The sequence below is a fragment of the Serinus canaria genome, chromosome 20, assembly GCF_022539315.1.
Source record: "Serinus canaria isolate serCan28SL12 chromosome 20, serCan2020, whole genome shotgun sequence".
Classification (NCBI taxonomy): domain Eukaryota; kingdom Metazoa; phylum Chordata; class Aves; order Passeriformes; family Fringillidae; genus Serinus; species Serinus canaria.
Genome location: NC_066333.1, coordinates 682346 through 688693, shown reverse-complemented (window position 1 = coordinate 688693; position 6348 = coordinate 682346).

The following is a 6348-nucleotide window of genomic DNA, read 5'->3' as shown; positions in this document are numbered from 1 at the left end:
CCATCACCGCAAACACCGGCTGCCACGTGGTGCTCCCAAAATAAGTGATGCCTCAGCACTGCTGCCTTCAAACAACACCGCTGAATCCAAACTCGTTCAAGATCTCATTCCTAAGACATCATGTGCCGTGGAAACAGCCTCACCACAGCTGCCAGGTGCCCCGTTGCGCCCAGCCATGGTTATGGACACCATAGCCCATCACCAGCACCCATGGGGGCATCCCAGAGATCCAGACCCCTGGACACCTTCAAGCTCCCTGTGTGAGCCAGCAGTTCTGTGATGCCTGGCACATGCTGTTGTTTCTCACACTGTGCTCCCTGCGATGCTGCATGGGCTCCCACAGGGAAGGTTACACGTTATCCCTCAGCAGTATGCTCACACGTGCTGGGTCTACACGGTCACTTTTGGGAACATGGAGGGCAGCGATGGCCTCTGTACACCAGAAGCAGTTCCTATGTTGGGCAGAGCTGGCTCAAGAGGCCTCCAAGACAAATCCACCGTGGCACAGCTGTATCTGGGAGGGAGGAACTGCAAGATATGAGAGCCACAGCCCTGCAAGCACCGAGGCCAGGGGAGGAGGGGCAGGAGGTGCTCGGCACCAGAGCAGAGATTCCCCTGCAGCCCGTGGTGCAGGCCATGATGAGGCAGCCCATGGAGAACCCCAGGCTGGAGCAATTGGACATGCCCTGTGTGGCCCATGGAGAGCCCAGACATGAGCAGGATCCCAGCAGGAACTTCAGCTGTGGGGAGATCCCATGCTGCAAGCAAGGGCAGAGTGTGAGGTGGAAGGGGCAGCAGGGACAGAGTGTTACAAACTGACCCCATCCTCCTTCCCCATCCCTCTGCAACACTTGCAGAGAGAGGAGATAAGGTGGTCAAGCATGAACTTGAGCTTAGGCAAAAGGGCTGAGTGGGGAGAAGGTGGTTTTAGTTATGTTTTTGTGTCTCATTATCCTACTCTATTTTTAATTGGAAATCAATTTATCTTCCTCAATTCCTGTCTTTTGCCCATGATGGTGGCTGGTGAGTGATCTCCCTGTCTCTATCTCAAAGCTGTTTTGTGGTATTTTCTCCCCACTCTGCTGAGGAGGGGAGTTGAGTGTGTGGCAGAGCGACCTGGCAGCCAGACACAAGCCAATGCAATGCATATCTGGAGTTGCTGTGTCCTCCTCCCCACTTCCTTCTCCCTTTCAGATGTGTAGAGGGGAGAAAAAAATAACTGTAAAAACCTCCCATCATAGTTATAAAAAGTCCTTTATTTTTTTCTTGAGGTCTCTGTTCCTGAGGGGCAAATGTCACATGTTCTACCGTCATGCTACAGTAATTTCCTTTGTAAACAAGCATCCCACTTTCTCAATTCTTGGCTTTAGTTAGCAAAGTGCATGTAATGTTTCCTGTCTGATTTTCATTTGGCTGAGAGTCTTTCTCCATCCACTCTGGGTATCTCAGTGCTGATCCATCTGCACTGAAACAAAACTGGCTGAGTCCCACCTGTTATAAATGATCAAACCTGCAGCCAAATTTATAACAAAATTTAACAAAGATTTATCAGATCGTTAAGAAAAATAGAATTTCAAAAACCACCACAACCAAGGCAGCGTCAGCCCCGGGTGTTGGCGCTGGGTGAACCGAGATCCGACCGACAAAGTGTCAGCATCTCCCCAGTGGCTCACCCCGACTGCTTCCTGCAGCTAGCTTATATACAGTTTATTCTGCCTGACGCAGAAATGACCAAATGTTCCTTTGTGTCCCTTCACATGTAGAACTGGGGCCATACATACGCAGAAATATACAAAAGTCAGTCCAGGTGTCTGTATGGTTGTCTGGACTCTTCGGAAGAGCCTTCATTCACATGTAGCAGAGTGTCATGGGATGCTTGAGTATGGTAGATGCAATCTTCCCAGGTGCAGGCCCTCATGAGTGGCTTAGACTTTCCAGGGAAGTCAGCAATCATGGCCTGGGAAGGTTTCATTCACATGTTAACAGACTTGATTTTATCTTAACATTGCCCGGGAACTAATTGAGTAGAAATAAAACTCTGCTCCCAGCCAGGGAGGTCCAAGACATAACTTGGATTTTACAATATTTTATACACATATATAGCATGAATCATCTCTAACATATACTACACACCCTTTTAGAGGAATCTTTATTCTTGGAAGCAGCATGAGGCCAGATCCTTTAAGGAATGAAACCATACAAAATTATGCCCCACCTTCTCCATTTCCTCTGTCCTACACAAGTGACACATAAATGTCACTGGTGCTTGGCCTTTTAAGGAATAATTGATCACCAGTCCATTCTTTACTTCTAAGCAGAGTCAAAAACTGCCCAATATATAAAGCTCTACCTAAAGAAGCTTTTTGGGGAGGCAAAGGAGTTGAAGGGCATACATCTTATCCACAGGCCCAATACATCTGGAGGGCTTATTAAAAAAAAAAAAAAAAGAGGGAGCTCATTGCATTTTTGGCCTAAAAAACAGCAAGGGAGGATTATCCTGAAAGAACAGGACATCTGTCTTGGATGCAATAGAAAAACTGCTGATTTTGTAACATGAGATGAACACATGACACAGCAAGAGGACAGGGATTACTAGTTTCACTCTTGGGTAGCAGGAAGAAAAAGAAAAAAATCCTGCACTAGGATGTTGTTCTGAATAGCACAAATTCCTTCATAATGAATCAAAACACATGAAAAAGGGGAAAGGAGGAAAAAGTTATTTTTGTACTTGTTTGTGTGACCTGAGTGCCTCCCCATCCCTGCGTGCTGCTGCACACACAGGAAACCCAGTTATCTCTGTCAAGCAAGGTGGTACTAAACCCAAAATTATGCCAACAAATCCCCCTGCAGTGGCAAACAAAACTCAAAGCACATTCAATTCAGGTCAAATTCAGGTTGAAGAAGAATTATTTCTGTGTAAGGGCTCTTTATTTTTTCACTTTACATGTTTTTTGTAGCACTTTCCTGGTGTTCATAGCTGGTTTTGGAAGGGACTTGAAACCTTATCTCTTTCCAACTGCCCCTGCCATGGGCAGGAGAACCCTCCTCTAGACCAGATTGCTCAAAGCCCCATCCAACCTTGGTCTTGAACACTTCCAGGGTTGGGGCATCCACCACTGGATTTGACTCCCCGTTGGTGGACTCCTTGAAGGAGAGCTACAAACTTGCCACCAAGGAACTGAAAAGTTCAGAGCAAAGTCACCTGTGACTTGGCACCAGTTTGCTCCACAACCTCAGCTGCTTGAGCCCCATGCTTGAGCAGTTCATTTACACATGAACTAGCTGAAATGTGTGTGACTAAACCATTGCAGAGCTGTTTTTCTGTGGCTGGGAACCATGAGGGATGACATGTTAGCAAAGACAGAGAAGGTGCTTGCAGTAAAGCTGCTGCAGCCCAGGGTCCTTGTGCCTCAGTTGAGAGGCAGCATTGAATCACAGGAATACTGCTGTGGTGTTCAAGTGTAGGGGAAAGTGGGCTCCCTTAAACCAAGTGCTCCCCATTGCTCAGGTGTACAAACCTTCAGGATGAGGCACCACATCAGCCCTGCACCCCATCAGCTCTGCCCAGCCTTGAAGCTCCCATGGAGCCAGGGCAGCATGAGCCCAGGCTGCAGGCAGGCTGGGAACCACAAGCATAACCTGCCTCTGATGCACCTTCCTCCAGTGCACTTCTGGTTGCTCAAAGAAGTTTAAAAGTTTTAGGAGTTTGGCATTGTGTTCATCTGGCACCAGTTTTTCAAGAACTGCTACTTGAGAGGTGAGTTCTGTGCTGATTGCAAACTTTGATTACTGTAATCAAAGCAATCAAACTGAGTAATCTCTGTTTACTCGGCATCTTTTGGCCTTAAGACACATTCAGCTTCTTTCATCGGAGTTCCCAGCACTGCTTACACACTTAGAGTTTCCTCATGGCTTTGTATTGTGTCCCCAGTTTCAATTCCTACCACTCCTCAGACATCAACAAAAACCTCTCATGAGTCACAAAACAGCAACACAAGAAGGGTAATTCCTAACGGGAAACTAAAGAGAAAATCAGTTTCGATTCCCTGAGTTGTTAAATTGCAGTCTAACCACAAATTTTTCTTGAGGCCACACCTCAGTACAACATTTGGGATGTGGCAACCTATTATTAACATAGGGCTTATATGCAAAGAGCTAGCAGCTTTTTGCTATTCTCTGCCGGGGTGTTAACAACCTTTTAACTTTGACTTTCTAGAAAGCGGAGCCGTAGTAAACAGGGAAGCTCTGAATCCACTTCAAGGAGCATTAAGGAGGTGGTATTTTCATTTGAAGAACTGGTGAAATCCCTCACTCCCCAGCAGACAGGATGATTTGCAAGTCTGGAATACAAGAGACTAATTTCTGAGTTCAGGCTGCCCACGGTGCTGTCCCCTAGCTGGCAGGCTTACCTGCAGAAGGGTTTACAGAGATAAAAACCAAAAGCCAGTCAGGTTCTCACAGTTACAACCCTCATCAACCCCTTGCCTGGTAACTAATCCTTGGGTAAGGTTAAGGCACTAACAAACAAAGCTGGTGACTACAATGGGCCACCCAGCCAGGACCATGACACTAAGGAACATGTGTTAATCAATCACCCTTGTCCTTGTCTGACTTCAACTTGCCAGATGTTAACTGGGAACACCACACAGTTGGCACAAACTAGTCCAGAAAATTCCTAAAACACTTGGATAATGACTTCATGGTACAGGTACTAAGGGAGCCAACCTAGAAAAGTGCCCTCCATGATTTGTTGCTACCAGAGAGGGTCTTGTAAGGGAAGTGGTGATTGGTGGCCATCTTGGCCACAGTGACCACAAAGCAATCAAGTTTGAAATCTCTGATGATAGGAGGAAAAGTGTCAGCAAAACTTCTGCCCTGGCCACAAGGAGAGCAGAGTTCAGGCTGCTCAGGGAATGAAGTCAGTAAGGTTCCCAGGGGAAATGCTTTTGAAGGTGCTGGGGTCCCTCCCTCAGGGCTGGTTATTTTTTAAGCACCATGCCCTAAGGGCGCAGGAACAGGCAATTCCCACTCACTGCAAGTCAAGAGGTGAGAGCTTGGCCAAGCAGGGATCTTCCTCTGGAGCTAAGGCAAATAAAAAGTATGGTCAGTGTGAGCAAGCTTGGTGACATGGGAGCATTCTGCCAATTAGCAGGGACAATTTAAAGGACACAGACACCAGTAGAAAGAATGGTCTTATTTTACTATGAATATTAAGGTAACAAAAATTAAAATGATACATTCAATAAAACTACATGCTCGACTTTAACAGCAAGCAAAAATAAGCAAGGTTATGCACCTAATAAATGCTATATGAGAGAAAGGATAGTGAGTGAGAAAGTCACCAAGTGCCTAAATACTCTACCATCATCCAGAGTCTGCAGTCACTGGGGAGCCCTATTTCACAGCGAGGACCTGGAGAACCCTTCCCAGCAGCTGGGACAATCCCACATCCTCCTATGGCTGAGCTCTCCAAATTCACCCCAAAAGCGGATCCAGCTTTTATAGGCCCGAATCAGCAAGTCAAAGTGACCTGACTATATTTTTAGTGCAGAAACACCTGGATTTGATGGCACACTCCCTATCCAGGTGGGGCCAGGGCTCAGCCAGGGCCCAGGCTTCAGCTAGGAGGGTTTTTCCCTAAAATATTCTACAAACAAGCCTCGATTCATGTCAGCTGGCAAAGTTTCTTAAAATGATACATTTCTTGCAGAAAACTACACAAGATGATGTGAAAGTTTCTAAAACAGCCAGTTTGGTGTTAAACAGCTGGCATAAACATCTCAGCCATTTTTTAGCTAAATAATACTGATGGTGATAGTCACATAGTGCCCAGAATTCATCTTGTAAGTCAATTCTGGCTGAGGCCTGCTGCTCAGACCTAAGCACATCAGGGAGGAACACAGAGAGATAGGCAATCATCAACCACATGAAGTTAAACAAAGAACAGTGCCAGCTTCTGCACCTGCGACTGGAGAACCGTGGGAGTCCAGACAGACTGGGGAACAATAGGCTGGAGAGCAGCACCACAGAAACCTGAGACCTGGAAGTTTGGGCTGAAGGCAAGTGGAGCAGGAGCCAGCAGTGCCCTGGCAACACCAAGGGCCAGCCTGTCCTGGGGGACATCAGGCCCAGCATTGCCAACCGAGCAAGGGGGAGACTGTCCTGCTCTGCTCTGCTCTGCACTGGGGAGGCCTCACCTTGAGTCCTGGGGGCAGTCTGGATGCCTCCACGTGTGGATATAAAGGTATTAAAGAGCACATACAGAGGGCTACAAAGCTCGTGAATGGCATAGAGGGGCCATGTGAGGTCCCTTGGTTTGCCCAGCCAGGAGGAGACTGAAGTCAGCCC